Source organism: Typopeltis vanoorti, chromosome 7 (assembly GCF_054136105.1).
Source record: "Typopeltis vanoorti isolate ZY-2024b chromosome 7, IOZ_Tvanoo_1.0, whole genome shotgun sequence".
In the NCBI taxonomy this organism is placed as follows: domain Eukaryota; kingdom Metazoa; phylum Arthropoda; class Arachnida; order Uropygi; family Thelyphonidae; genus Typopeltis; species Typopeltis vanoorti.
Window position 1 is genome coordinate 146,303,315 of NC_143555.1, and position 17,185 is coordinate 146,320,499.

Below are 17,185 nucleotides of genomic sequence, written 5' to 3' on the forward strand. Positions count from 1 at the left end.
TTAACTGAGGCTCGGCTATTGCCGTTACCCAGCCATGACTAGAGCTTTTAGCTCAATAACACTCCATCCACACAGATTTACTTCATTCAGATGACGGGATAAAGAGTCAAGGACTCAGTCCATCTCCCAGTTCTTTTAAGAACGATAAATAGGGTGTGATTCTTGATACCACCGAATAAGATATAAGATAATACATGGTGACTAATAGAGTTTACTGTAAATTATAAGCTTACCTATAAAGGATTTTTTTTTATTAATAATTTAATATGATGGTAATTTTTTGAGAAACCCTCGATGCCTAACCCTATTAAATGTCTTAGAAATGTGCAAAACAGAGCCATATGGTTCGAACTGTATTAGAAAAATCATAATATTTTAATTCACGAAGCGGAACCTCTCGCACTTCCCTTGAGTGGATAGAAGAAGAAAAATGCCTTGTGTGCGTCGTGCTCCCGAATGTTTTTAACAGTCTACATAGCGTTTTTGCCTGTGCGTTAGTTTTGTTATATTATATGTATGTATGGGATAAGATGAGTACTATGACAGTTTTAGTTATTTTTTTATGTAACTTGCATCAAGAAAATACTTTTTTAAACTTATAGTATATTAGTACCATGGTGAACCATAGCCTTTTTCTATTATTTTTAATAATTTAATAAATTTTTTTCTTATATTTTTTCGCATAAACTAGAAATTGTATTAGGAAAAGTATAAAAATACTATTTTTTATTGATTATAATGACCGATAAATGGAATGTTATTTTCACACCAGAAAATAAAATCATTTACCACTTGAAATAAATCACAAGGAGTAAATTGTCGTCTTCGAGATTCATTCAATCCAATACCCTTGGAGGGTAATGGATGGCAATGCTGTAGCCAATGAAGTTCTAAATGTGGCTCGGCTATTGCTGTTACCCTCCTGCCATGATCAGAGCTTTAATTGCTCATAATAACACCTTATCCCTACACTGTCCTCTACAAATAACGGGGAAGAGGAAAAGCATTCTTGCTTCGCCCCTTTAAGCTACTTCTTATAAGGACTATAAGGATTGTCGTCTACGATCGATAAATATATAGCGGTGAACTTGAAGAAGTCAGCTGGTACGAATTTCTAGATAATGAGTATTCAACCTTTCAGCGGACCACATTAAAAATTAAAAATTTCAATGAAGCCCGCTAGCCACTAACCTATACTGCGGTATTTAGAATTGTAAGATGCTTTCCAGATTCACAAGGGACATTGTGCATTTGATACTGTACATAAAAACCTATAAAAATAAACAAACTCAGCTTTAAGACCGTAGGTAGGAGTCCAGTTCATGATAAGTAAATACAGGTGTCCCAAAATTCACGCAAGATTTAAATTTAGCGCCATTTGTGCGGTAAAGTGTTTCCAACGTGAAAAAAAAGACAGCGTGACAGCTGACAGTTCAGGGTTATTAAAAATGGAGCGCTACACGAAAGAACAACGCATTTTCATTGTTGAGCAATATTTTAAAAATAATGAAGGTTTGGCAGCTACAGTTCGCAATTTTCGTACAGAATATGGTCGGGATAGTGATTTAACTTCATCGACTGTGAAAAGATTAATTAAAAAATTCAAGGAAACTGGATCAATTAGTGATCTTATACACTCTGGCCGTCGTTCAACAGAAAACATCGAAGCAGTTCGTGAGAGTGTTGCTGAGAGTCCAGGAACATCAATTCGGCACCGTGGTCTTGAATTGGGCATTTCGAGAAGCTCTCTACAGCGTATTCTCAAGAAAGATTTGCATCTTTATGCTTACAAAGTTCAATTGACTCAAGAACTGAAGCCAATGGATTATGGAACAACAACAAGTGGATGCTTATTTTTCGAATAAAATCATCTTCAGCGATGAGGCTCATTTTCATCTTGATGGCTTCGTTAATCGACAAAATTGTCGCATTTAGGGTTCAGAAAATCCACGAGTGATTGTTGAGAAACAAATGCATTCACAACGTGTCACTGTTTGGTGCGGGTTTTGGACTGGAGGCATCATCGGTCCATTCTTCTTCGAAAATGCGGCTGGTAAGGCAATAACAGTTAATGGTGCTCGCTATCGCGACATGATAATCCAGTTTTTTCTGTCTAAATTGCAAGATATGGATGTGGACGACATGTGGTTTCAACAAGACGGTGCCACATGCCATACAGTCCGAGAAACAATTCAATTACTGCATGAGTTATTTCATGGTCGTATAATTTCCCGTTTTGGTGATCAGAATTGGCCGCCCAGATCATGTGACTGAACGGCATTGGACTTTTTTCTTTGGGGTTTTTTGAGGTCTAAGGTTTATGCCAACAAGCCCACGACCACCCACGCCTTGAAGGAGGAAATTGAGCGCTGTATCAACGAAATTCAGCCACATTTATGCAAAACGGTCATGGAAAATTTCGACAAAACAGTGCGTATGTGCCAGCAAAGCCGTGGAGGCCATTTACCCGATATGCTATTCCATGCATAACCCTATACCGTATACTTTATGAATCAATAGGAAATTACAATTTTTAATTAAAAACCTGTGTTTTCTATCAAAATCACTTCTTGCGTGAATTTTGGGACACCCTGTACAATCACTACTTGAAAAAACGATAATTTTACGAAGAAAACATTCATTTTTTACAATGTCAATGGGAAACTTGGCAATGCTTTTCCTTGATCAGCTTGTCCATGTTGGCATCAATGTTGGAAGTTGCTATGCGCAGAGTATTCTCTGAGTTTTTGTCTTGGACTTTACATGCTTCATTCTGGAGAAGAACTGCTCAGAGAAGTATGTGCTTCCTAACGAAGCGCACATCTTCAAAGAATGCCGGCGAAGATTAGGGAATGCGTCCTCAGAAATGTAGTCTTTGTAAAATGTAAGCAAGAGCACATTGAATAATTTTTCTCTCAAAGAAGAGTTGTTTTGGAGTTTAAGCAGCTCCATCTGTACTGAGCCTGCCATTTCGGCAGCACTGACACTGAATGGCATTGAAAATAAATTTAAAGAATATTGTGGGTTACGAAAATCACTAAATCTCACTTCGCAGCAGGGATAATTTTGTAGCGCATTCATCAAGAGACGAACAGTTGGACTCAGCGAGAAGCTGAAAATGAGTTAAGTCTTATTTTGCAAGTTGTGCCTCTCAAAGTTTGAGCTTGGCCACAAAAGCTTTCATCTGATCAAATAGAGTATTGACCAGTCGATCTTTGGATTGTAGCCGCGTATTTAGGTCATTCATATGCAACGAGATGTCGATCACAAAGGCAAAGTCTGTCATTCACTTCGGATCGTTAAATTCCGCAATCGGATTTCCCCTTGGTTTGCATGAACTGCTGTATTTCGCTCCTTAAGTCAAAGGCTCTTTTAAGAACCTTCCATCTGCTCAACCAACTCACATCACTATAATAAACCACATCGCCGTGATCCGCTTCGCACTCTTGGGTCAAAAACTCTTGGAATTGACGATGATTCAATCCTCTTGCCTTAATAATGTTGATGACAGTCACAATAACTTTCATGACATTCTCAAATCCAATAGTTTTGGCGCACAAATTCTCCTGGTGGATTAAACAGTGGTAATGGACGAAATCTTTTCCTTCTAGTTGCGGTTCTTTCCTAAGCAGCGCAACAAACCTTTCGTTCTTTCCCACCATAGCAGGGGCACCATCAGTTACCACACCCTCGAGGTTAGTTAAGCTAAGTCGAAACGCTGGAGCGTTTTCTTAGCGGCTTCAAGAATATCAGTGCCTTTCGTCGTTCCCTTCATAGGTACGAGCGCTAGCAGTTCTTCTGTCACACTGAATTGTTGATCAATGCCACGGACAAAGATTGCCAGTTGTGCTGTATCTTTCACATCTGTGCTCTCGTCTAAAGCAAGTGAATATGACGTAAATTCGGACGACCGTTTTTTTAAAGTTCCTTCAATGTCATTGGCAAGTTCTTCGACACGTTGTGATATAGTTACCCCGAGACAAACTCGGTTTTTTGAACACTTCCTTATTATTTGGGCACAGAATTTCCCCAGCAGCGATCAGACACGCTTTCACAAACTCGCTGTCCAAGAAGGCTTTTGGTTTTTTACCAATTTTTTCAGCTATTACAGAACTTACTTTGAATGCACGCTTCGCTCTCTTCCCTCTGTCTTTTAAACGTACCCTGCTGGCATTTTAAATCCACACGAAGCCGTCCTTGAAGGTGATCGAAATTGGACGCATGCTTTGTCTCATAGTGTCGTTTTTTATTGTATTCTTTCGATACTGACACTGACTCACGACAAATTAAACACACTGGCTTATCGTCGATCGGCACACAAAAAGTCCAAATTGGTCCACTTTTCATTAAAAACCCGACAAGAATCACTTGATTTACGCTTTTTACAAAGAAGCATGTCTATTTAATATTTATTTTCATAGGATTTCATGTAAAGTATCAAATGCACAGCGTTCCTTGTGAATCTGGGAAGCATCTTACAATTCTAAATACCGCAGTATAGCTTAGTAACCCGCGGTCTTCGTTGAAATTATTTTTTATTTAACTGCGTTTTAATGTTGAGTAGTTATTTTTTTCAAAATGGCCTGCGGGCCACGGCAAAGAGCTCCGCGTGCCATGCGTTGAAGACCCCTGCTCTAGAGGGTGGGGAGAGCTGATCAAACTAATTCTTAAACCACTGTTTTTCCTTCCCTTCAGTTAAAGTGTCTTCTTCCGATGTTATTGGTCTACCATGAGGACTGCTCAGGAGGATTAGGAAAACATGTAAGGTCACAGGACACTAAAGTGTCCTGTGACCCCAGAAAGGCTTTTTTATAGGGACTGAAAGATGGCATGAGAGGTCTTCAGTGTTCAGCCGTTAACTTAGAGCTCTGTCATCATATGTTGCTACTCACTACTGATTATAACGAGCCTGGAACAACCTGACACGGAAATTGAGCGTACATTTTTTTCTATTATCTTATTTTTCAACTCGAATTCCACTTCTTTATTCTCTGATTCTCTGCTTGGTACAGTACCACCCCAGTTCTCTGTGTAAGTGTCTCATTGGTGGGGTTGTTAATATTTTCTCTTTCTTTCTCTCTTGCACTTTTCGTAAAAAAGTTCTTTCAGCTTTTAATGGTGACCCATGCATCCCAATCCCAGTGTGGGGTGTTCCTCCATTTGTTACATAGCCTCAGATCCTAGTCTAATACGTGAGGTTCTTGAATGTTTCGCCGATCTGGAATAATTCGATCATGGTATTGAATTACCAACCATTATGTGTCTTGCTATTCCAAAAAAAAAAAAAAAAAAAAAAAAAAAAAGGTTTGTCTCTAGGTTACTGGAAATGTAAAAGAGTCTTACCTCCCCGCGAGCAGGTGAATATCGACTGCATAGAGTTTGCTTCTCCCCGTTGTCTATTAGTTTGAGGTTGCCAAAGTAGAGTGCAGTCCCTGGAGCAGCTACTACCAGAACCGATGTTATCATCCACCTTATCACAGCGTGTGTCTTCGATGCATTTCCAGTCTACTAATGCGATGATGTATTGGACTTTAAGAAAAGGATTCAAATAACTTGATAAACCTGCATCTCTTATAGACATTATTAGGGCATAGAAGCTATCAGTTTCACCTCCTCTATTACATTATTTTCACCGACGATGGAGGGTCTAGAGCCCTGTCGATATCAGATGGAGGGGTGGTTGTGCTTTCGTGTTTGTGTGAGTCTATACAATGTGCCCCTTAAGTAATGAGATTGATTTTTTTTTACAGGACAGCCGTTTGAATAGAAGTAACAAACGTGTTTATAATTTTGATCGCTAGAGTGTGTTGTAATTGTAGGGCAACTTTCGAGTCGGGTGACGCAGCAGTTTTCGTGTGACAACCGTTGAAGTAAGAGGGTGTGAGTGGAGCGTGTTAGAAGTTGATTCATACAGCAAAGAGCTGTGATAAAACTTTACTGTAAGTTAGGAAAAACAGCTACAGAAGTGTAAGACCTAAAAAGTGTGTATTTGTGTGTATTGCATTTGTGTGTATTGCACCCATCTCCATTCGTTCTGCGTTTGTCCGATCGTGTATTGACTTTGTGATCTTTTCCACACATTCTGCAAGGGCTTTTATATGTTCTTGGTCCTGTTTCAACGCAGTTCCTGCATTTTATGATGAACAATTTCGCACCAAGATTGGGTCGGACGAATCACCTAAAACCCATCTTCATTATTCTTCCAAGGTAATGGTAGTTGACCATTGTTCTATACATTTCTTGATGTCTTTCACGATAACTCATTTTGTAATGATCTTAGGTCCTGGGGATAGTAACTCGCTCCCTGCGGTAAACACCGCGCCCTCCCCAACAGCGTCACTATACTGAAGATGCAAGAAAAACAAGTAGTTTTATTGTATCACTGAATAAGGTATAGACATTTGCAGTCTGTGTAATATATTTCCTCAACAAATAGTAGTGCAATTAGAGACAACTGGGATAAAAAAGGCACTAACTAATGAATCACATCTCCCCTCCCCCTCCAACAGAAACTGCTGTATATACTCAAACAAAACCATATGTTGCACTGGCAACATATGGTTTTGCTTGACACTCCACGTCGTGAACGTGTTAAAACTAAGAAATATATAGTGAATGTGTTTCAGATATTATGGAATTCGGTTGAAGAGAATTAGCATTTCAACTCAACTGTTGGCTTACCTTTGTCTTTGGTTCCCGCAATCTTTCGTTAATACAGCACCAATCATAGGCTCTTCTTCATAGCTGCTCTACAAAGAAGTGCAAATGATTTTCAAAGGATTAAGTATGGATCACTGGTTAAAGATTGGATTTATAAAACCCCCAAAAGAGAGCAATATAGCAAATACAAGTAGCTGTAAGCAACAAGAAAACGTTGATGGTATTTCATCTGGATCAAATGAAATTGTTAAGGGTGTGTCGTCTGACATCTCTAGAGAACCAACTAGGAAGAAGATGAAAAATCTTCGTAAGTGTGATATGAATTACTTGAAATGTGGATTTTCATGGACGGGAAATGAAGAGGAACCTATTCCAAATTTTGTTCTATTAAAAATAAATCATATTTTTTGTTCACATGAACATATAAATTCAAATAAAATGACATTTACGATGAAATATACTTTATTTATTTATTCATTATTTGATTAGGGGGTACTTGGTAATAATGAAAATTTAAGAAGGGGAGCGGAGATATCTGATCTACTGGAATCCTTACTTCCTTACTATTCATTCTCAATTTTTGGTTCAACTTCAAAACCAAAAGTTCTTACTTTTGGCAAAACGAGGCAACTAAGTGATTCGCAATTGATTTTTTTTAAATAACTCAACTACTACTCGGTAAATTAATGAAATGAAATATTTATTCGAACTGAAGATTCCACTTACTTATAAGGACTGGCTTAAAGGGGGTCAAGCAAGAATGCTTTTTCATCTTCCCCGTTATCTGTAGAGGACAATGTATATATATATATATATATATATAAGGAGCTCTGATCATGGCAGGAGGGTAACAGCAATAGCCGTTACCCTCCTGCCATAACAATAACAGCAATAGCCTCAGTTAGAAACTTCATTGGCTACAGCATTGCCATCCATTACCCTCCCTGTAAAATCTCCAACCGAAGGTTCCACTATTGGTTGAGGTATATTATATAAATAATATTTATATACAAGGACATTATATATATATATATATATATTTAAAGGTAAAGCCGTCTCTAAAAATTCGGACGATCCCTAGGCCACTCAATCGTGGGCGAAAGACCGTCCATCTCAGCGTTGGCTCCACTCAGTGATGGCCTTCCGCCCACACACCATCATCACCACTCATATTCCAAAGAAAAGCTCACCGACAAAGCCCCTCAGCGGGACATGCCGGAGAACACTTTCCCCGGAGATTCAAATTGCTCCCTTAAGGCAAAAACCTTAAGAGAGCGAACTCAAACTCCCAGTGGGTAACAGCAACAGCCGAGCCTAAGTTAAATTTCATTGGCTACAGCATTGCCATCCATTACCCTTCCTGTAAAATCTCCAACCTAAGGTTCCACTTATATAGTCCTTATAAGGACTGGCTTAAAGGGGACGAAGCAAAAATGCTTTTCATCTTCTCCATTATCTGTAGAGGACAGTATAGGGATAAGGTGTAATTGAACTATTAAAGCTCTGATCATGGTAGGATCTTAACAGCAATAGTCGAGCCTCAGTTAGAACTTCATTTGTTACAGCATAACCATCCCAGGGTATCATCCTTCTACCAGCTTAAGGTTCCACTTATAGTCCTTATAAGGACTGGCTTAAAGGGGCGAAGCAAGAATGCTTTTCATATTCCCCGTTATCTGTAGCGGACAGTGTAGGGATAAGGTTATTGAGCTATTATTAAAGCTCTGATCATGGCAGGAGGGTAACAGCAATAGCCGAGCCTCAGTTAGAGCTTCATTAGCTACAGCATTGCTATCCATTACCCTCCAAGGGTATTGGATTGAATGAATCATCAATCACCGCATCTCACGGTCGATTGATTCACTCCCTCCTTAAGGTTCCACTATTGGTTGAGGTATAATATATAGATAATATTTATAAATCTGAATATGGTGAGTAAAAATAATTTCAAATAAATATGAGATTTTACTATAATTTAAATAATTCGAAACAAGATCATTAATGATTTATTTTATTATTTATAAAAATATAAGAAATATTAGTTTTTCTTATACAAATAAAAAAATTTAAATAAAAACTATCGAAAGCATTAAAACATAACTTTTATAAACATTACATTATGTTTTAATGGCTTCAAGATTTTTTAAATTTGAATTGTAAGAATGATCTTCACTCTGGTAGAAAGCCTATGGGATAATTTGCTTGGTGCATCACACGATTCATTCGTGTAAGTTGCCTCTTCAAATAACGCTTCGTCAACAGAGTTAGTTCTCGGGTACATTCAAATAAGGGCAAATGAATCTGATAACGTGTGCGTGAGGATATTTCAGTGACAGAGGCTTCAGTGAGAGACAGATCGATTAAGTGACGGACGGTAATGCCTTTGATTGCTACGAGCCGACACGGTATAGGTTTCATCGTGTGTAATAATCGGCGCATGTTAAAGACATTAGCTGTTTGAAGGCAGTTTGATCAAAGGAAATGAAACAAGAACGAGTGCATTTCAACCAAACAGAAAAATAAATCAATCGATTTCTTGACATATTCTGATGACAATTTGATTTCGTTCACTATCTCTTTTTCAGCTTAAACTTTACAGACCGACGAGCATTCTTACAATTCAGATTTAAAAAATCCTGAAGCCATTAAACCATAACGCGTTTTGCTTTTAAAAGTTATGTTTTAATGTTTTGGAAAGCTTTTATTTATATTTTTGTATTCTTATAAGAAAAACTGATATTTCTTATATTTTTATAAATAAAGAAATAAATAATTAATGATTTTATTTCGAATTATTTAAAGTATAGTAATATTTCATATTTATTTGAAATTATTTTTAACCACCATATTTAGATTTATAAATATTATCTATATATCATACCTCAAAGAAATTGATAGACAAGGGGGATGAATTCGAAGAGGGCTTCAGTGAGCCTAAAAAAGTCCTTTTTAGGGCTTCCAGGGTAACAAATGGCAATGCTGTACCAATGAAGTTTTAACTGAGGTTCGGCTATTGCCGTTACCCAGCCATGACTAGAGCTTTTTAGCTCAATAACACCCCATCCACACAGATTTTCTTCATTCAGATGACGGGATAAAGAGTCAAGGACTCAGTCCATCGCCCAGTTCTTTTAAGAACTGATAGACAAGGACTGACAGGTGTTCCTTCTCACTTCTTACTTGGGCACTGTATGTATAGGAATCTGAAAAACAAATCTCTTTCCTCCTCTACAATCGGGCCTGGGCCTTGTGCACACGGATGCAGAGAAGGCAGAAACCATTGCAAAAAAATTAAGGGCAGTGTTGACCTGCTTATGAAAACTTAAATTTTAACCACTTGTTTAAAATTCATCATCATGTCAGACACGTGCTAAAACCTCCTGATGCCTGTGCTAATCAAATCGTTCCTACGTCATCAGCAGAAATGTACGAGATCATTAAGAACGTTAACAACAAAAAAGCTCCTGGTCCCGATGGCATCACCAATAAAGTCATTGAACTATTACCCCGCAGAGCCTTACCAACATAATAAACATCATTAGATTCTGATAATTCCCTTCCTCGTGTAAAACTGCTTATATAACCCCATTCATAAACCAGGCAAAGATCCACATCTACCACACAATTATCGTCCCATTAGCCTGATTTCAAACTTGGGAAAGATTGCCGAAAGGGTCATTCTCACCAGGCTCCAATCCACAGTAAATAAGCTGAATATCCTCCCAAATGAAGAATTTGGATTCAGTCAGCATCACAGCACCACTCAACAGACTCATAGACTAACTGAATATCTTACCACAGGCTACAATTGGCATCAACTTACTGGAGCTGTCTTTCTGGACATGGTCAAGGCCTTCGATAAGGTGTGACATTATGGTCTACTCCACAAGCTCATCGACTTTCACATCCCGCTACAGATTGTACAGTTGATCCAATCATACCTCATCAACAGATTTATGCAGGTCAAGATAAACGGAACTATACCTACCAAGCGTCGCATTCTGGCTGGAGGGCCGCAAGGATCTTTACTGGCCCCAGTTCTGTTCTCGATATTTATGGCAGATATTCCACACAACCTAATGTCATCTGTCTTGGCCGTCTAAGCTGATGATACAGCGATAGTAACAAGATTTCTTCACCACACCTAGTCACCAAAATACTCCAAGAAAAATGGTTCTCCAATTGGAGATTACAAGTAAATCCCTTGAAGAGCATAGCCGTGCTCTTCTCCAGAAGAACAGTATCTCCTACAGGGGACATCTTCCTGTTTAACAGCAAAATTCCTTGGAAAACAGAAGTCAGATATCTTGGTGTATTGCTGGACAAACGACTAACCTTCAACTACCACATCTTGGACTCGTGTGCAAAAGGCATCAAAACCCATCCCCCAGCTCTGTCCCCTAATTAACAGAAACAGTAAATTACACACCAGAATTAAACTGCTCCTCTACAAACTGATGATGCGCCCTATAATCACATATGCTTAACCAGCTTGGAGCCATACTGCCGATACTGATATCTTCAAAGTGCAGCGAGTGCAAAACAAGTGCCTACGTTCAGAACAAGTGATTCTGAACGCCTCATGGTTTGTCAGAGGTGTGCAACTTCATCGGGACATCGATATCCCTTATTTCTATTCTTTCCTTCAGTCTCTTGCAGCAAAGTATTCCCTAAAAACGTCTACATATCCCAATCTATTGGTGCAACAAGATGCTGACTATGATCTATGAGCCATTACAAACACAAAAGATCGAAAGCCATCCTGATTTCAAGAAATGATCTATAATCCCCTTGCCCTCTCAGGGCGAGCATATTGCTCATAAAGGTTTTCCTTCACTGCATCCATTCAGACAGCGGGGAATATGAAAAGCATCTTGCTTCACCCTTGGAGTCAGTAAAGATGAAGTTGATATCTAGTGTGGTATTACTCTTCGTCTATCCTTAAAAAATGATATATCTTATTCTGGAGGAAATGGGTATTCTGTGAATCAGGTTTGGAGAATATATCGAAAAGTAACTTAAGTTTTTTTTTTTTCCCATATTCTGAAATGCTCATTATAGTGCCACACGTTAAATATGTTTTTTATTCTCTTACAAATCAGAAATTCAATGTTGCTTGTCACAAAATACGAACGTAATTAATATAATAAGGATTTCTTAAAACTATTCGTTCTAAATTGAATTTTTGAACGCTAATCAAGGAATTTGTGTTTAGAATAAAGACAAAATACACTCTCTGTCCAAAACGAAACCGAACTTTTCGAAAATAGAAGAAACTAGTGGTGCCACTTATTGTGTCTTTTTGCTGTCGTAAGCGGCAACCTTCGTTAGTGTGGTGCCAACTGTTTATGACATTTGTTTCATTAGAAGTCGAGTTATAGTGCCAAGAGTGACAGTGAGTTTTCACGAAAGGTCGGAAAATGCGTTTCAAACAGAGAGCTGCGATTGACTTTTGTGTTAAACTTGGTAAATGTTTTACTGAAACGTATCAAATGCTTCAAAAAGCATACGGTGATGAATGCTTATCCCGTACTCAAGTTTACGAGTGGTTTAAGCGATTTCAAAGTGGTCGTGAGACGCTTGAGGACGACGAAAAGCCGGGCCGTCCAAAAACTGGACTGAGCGAAGTTAATATCGAAAAAGTGCGTGATTTCATCAAAGAAAACCTGAAATCATTCGTGAGATTGATTGAAGATGAATTTCGGATTCCAAAATCAACTGTTCACAACATTTTAACCGAGAGTTTGGGCCTTCGGAAATGGAATTCGCGATTTGTTCCCCACAAGTTGACCGAAGACCAAAAAATGTATCGAATTCAACACTGCAAGGACCTCATTAAAACCGCTCGTAAGGACTCAAACTTCCTTGAAACGATCGTTACTGATGAGGAGACCTAGAATGAACCCGAAATAAGTAGTATGAGCCCGAAACAAAGCACCAGAGAGCTGAGTGGAGACCACCAGAAGAGGAGCATCCGAAAAAACGTCGCTTGGAGAAGTCAAAAGTAAAGACAATGCTGATTTGTTTCTACGATTCCAAAGGCATTATCCACAAAAAATCCTTCCGCCTGGCCAAACGGTGAATGGTGAGTTTTATCTCGAAGTTTTGAAGCGATTGTTAGCGAGAATTCGTCGTGTACGGCATGAATATTGTGACTACCGACCGTTCGTCAAAACACACTGCCACTCTTGGCACTATAACTCAGCTTCTAATGAAACAAATGTCATAAACTGTTGACACAACACTAATGAAGGTTGTCGCTTTCGATAACAAAAGGATACAACAGGTGGCGCACTAGTTTCTTCTATTTTCTAAATGTTCGGTTTCTTTTTGGACTTCTAGTTGATTATTATATTGCTATATAATAATCAACTTGCTTATTCTTTATTGTACTGGCTTGTTATCCAGTGATGATCACCGGAGAAAAATCAAAATATGAATAACAGCTGACAGGTTTCTGATTAAATAGGTTATGATGATAATGATATCAGCTTGTTACATTCCATTTTTGGCCAAATATCATACCCGAATTTCTCTACTCGTCTCTCTATTTCGCACGCACGGACACACACACACAGGCCATCCTGATCCAACTGTGTCCAGTGTTCCTCTGATCTCGTCTCTTCACCTCATCCACTGCTTTACCATCGGGCTTTTGTTCTCTCTTATAATCCAAACTGCAGTAAGGAGTGTCCATCTTCCACCTTTCATCGTGACTACACGGCCAGCTCAGTGCCGCTGTAATTGTTTGAATTTTTGAATAGCATCAACAATTTTTTGTGACCTACCTTAATGGCTGATTTTTTTACTTAATCCGCTTTTTCAAGAATATAATTCCATCTTCTCATCAGCAAATCAAAGATTCCGTAGTTATCTTCCTAAGTTACTGATACCCTTGTTGGTCCAATGAAGTTTCCGGAACACACAGTCTATTCAAGTGTAGCTGTATAATGGACACACAAAATAATCGAGTAAATTATATTATAAGTACATGCAATATTGAATATACACAAAAATAATGAAATAAAAATAAAAATAAATGAAGAGTTGTCTGAAAAACAATCTATAAACCAAGGAGTGAGACAGGGATGCCCTCTGTCTCCAACACTTTTCAATATTTACATTAACGAAATATTAATACAGTGGAACACCTTAAACAATCAAGGTATAGAAATTTCCCGAAATAACAAAATAAATTCGCTATTATTTCGAGATGATCAGGTAATAATATCAGATAAGGAAGACAATTTACAAAGAGCGATATATAATTTAAACATCATAGTAGAACAGTTTGGAATGAAAATTTCCATAGATAAAACTAAAACAATGGCGTTTTGTGGACAAACTCCAGTTAGAAGCAAAATAGTTATTACTAATAAAATAATAGAATAAATATTTTCTGTTGTCTTGGTTGTGAAATATCATATGGAGAAAAAGACATAAAATTAAAAACTTCAAAATGTTTACAGATTATAGGTCTGATAAATAGAACACTCCACTCAAATATAGTACCAAACGAAACATGCTTGAAAATGCATAATACTTTAGCAGTGCCCACATTATTATATGGCAGTGAAATTTGGGCAATAAACAAACAAGATAAACAAAGAATAAAAACAAGTGAAATGAGATTTAGGAGAAGAACTGCAAAATACACATTATTGGATCAAAAAAATGAACGAAGACATTTTAAAAGAACTAAAAACAAAATCAATAGAAAAAACTAAACAATTATAAAATGGATTGAACATGTAAACCGAATGGGCAACACCCGACATCCCAAACAAATACTAAAATATAAGCCAACTGGAAAGAGAAGGCAAGGTAGACCCTCAAAAAAGGATATCGGATGGATAATAAGACCGGAAGAACAGACCAATATGGTCTATATCCCTAATTAGTGTTATGATGATGATTATATTATACTAAAGCCTACCGTCAACTAACTCGGCACTGGTCTTGTGTAGACTATGATCTGTTGTTTGTCTAGAAAACCAAATATTTCCTAGAGGAACTGCAAATAGATACGCCATGGAAAACTTAATGGTAGTATGCGTCCATGGTGCTATTTTATAAATCGAATCATAGAAAAAAAACATTATTCATTATACTTATCAGAAATTAAAGTATATATTATACCACAACATCATCACTATTTACCATCGTTTGTATTGTATTGAAAAGTGGATTTCAGTGATTCTTAAGGTATAATTGTAGTCCTTGAAGCTTGGACAACCTTTATAGATTCCAATCATTTGCACCTAGGTAAACAGTTCAGAGTTACATTTTAAGCATTTCAATCCAGGTTAGAATTAAAAATAAATTTTATTATAAATCTTTACTGTGAGTTAAGAATGTTTTGCATTTCAATGTCTAAGGCCTATTTTAAGTCTGTTTTTTATCTGTATTAATATAAAAATGAAGATTTAAATTGCTGAAGTGAAATTGGTTCAGTATTTATGCGTAGTTGCAAGAGCAATCCAGGATCCGAATTAGAAATAGCTTTAATATGGATGCAACTCAACTCGAACTGTTCCAAATGAATGGCTTTGAGTTACTCTGTCGTATTCTGTGTATCATTTCCATCTTGAAACCTCCATTCTTTAAGTGCAGATTTATCTTCCTCCAGAATTTGGTGGCAGGATCCAACTGAGATTCCTCTTTCACAAACAAGCTCTCCAACAGTAATTCACCCATTGACGATGACAATTTTCGCTAAAACCGCTCTCTAAATCGTTGGTGCACATCGATGGTCGTCCAGAGGTGACGGCATGACTTTGGGCTTGTTTCATCATGTTACGACTTGTCTATATACATATGTTTACAGAACAATACGCTAGCATGCCCAGTTTCTTCATACTAATAATTATCCCTGAACTATTTGAACAACTCTTCAAATTGTGGCGCTGATTGCAATTACACTCGACGCAATTAATACTATAAGAACAATGTAGCTATTAATTATGTATTCTGCAGACAGATTTGTTTATTTCAAATGAATGCTTCAAACTGTCGGTTTATCCAATCAAAGGGTATTATTCTGTCTGAGCTACAGAAGCTTCATTATACTCAACTTCTGTAGTCATGTAATTAAGTATAGTAAGTACCTTAAAACAGTTCTTTGGTGCAAAAAGAACAAGGAAGCCTTTGCACTTTATGTTATTTCTCTATTCATTTGTTCCTTTGTGTGATCCCACTTACGAAAGGGTTCGAGCATACAGCACACTAGTATCATGGGTGAGCTAAAGAGATTTTTATTTTTATTAATTTTATAATTTTTTTTGTATTCTTTAATAAATTTTTATATAATCTGAAAAGCTGCTCTTGTAGATAAACGTATTTTTTTAAGAAATTAGGTCTTCAGTATGCTGAACAAATCTCCTACATCTGAAAATAAAATTGAAAATAAAATAAAAATAAGAAAAATAAAAACATTTCACATCTTTTAATTAGAGAATTCTAAATTTCACCAGAAGCCATTTACTAACAAAATGTAAAATTCGTTATTATTTTATTCTTTGTCTCTTCGTATATGATGAAATATTTAACAGAGACGAATGTGACGTCATGTTTCCATGACAACACTGAGTTCCTTTTTTATTAGCTGAGCGGATATGATGAGTATTGTTACTTCCTAAATGTGTTCGTATCAAACTTACCGCGCAAAAATTATTTTCGAAAAAAAAGAAAAAGAAAAAAAAAGAAGCAAAATGTGCTTGTTTTTGCTAATTTCTAATGCATGATCAATTTTCATATTTTATAGCTTCATTGCAAATGAAAGCTAAAATATTATAAATTCCTTATAAAAATCCAAGCGAATGATATGCAGCAGATTTTAGATAAATGACTTTACAACTATCTATTTAACAGACTTATTTTTTCAGGAACTAATTAATTGATACCAATCATTGTTGTAAATATTGGAATTAATATTATCCTAAAATATTATATTTCCGGAGAGAATTATCAGAAGAACAATTAATTGATTATTAACAAATTATTATTAATTATATATATTTCCAGAGGGGGAAACTTTGCCAATTCCATCTAGACCAAATGTAACAAATCCATTTAGCTTACGTCAATTACATATAATTTTCTCTAGTATTAATTTCAACAAAGATGAAAAAAAAATTGTTATCATATATTATTTTAAAAATATAAAAGGTTTCGAAACCTTTAAAGAAATACCAAAAAATTTTGGAAATACCAAATTTGTTTAGAATATATAAATACACCCAGTGGCGTATCTAGAGCTGTTGCCGCCTGGGGCGGTCCCTGAGTTTGCCGCCCCTCTCAATACACACCAAAAATACCACAAAAAGTCAAAACGACGCACAGGAAAATAAATTAAAATACTATATTTAGTTTTGAAGAAAAACTTTAATTTCAACATTTAAAATGTTATTTTTCTTGCTTTTCTGTTAGTAAAATCGTTCGATGACATTGGAGGAGTCTATTTCATAGTAATGGAGGTAAAGCTTAATCAAATTTTATTTAGAAAATCTGCTCTCACAACTAGCAA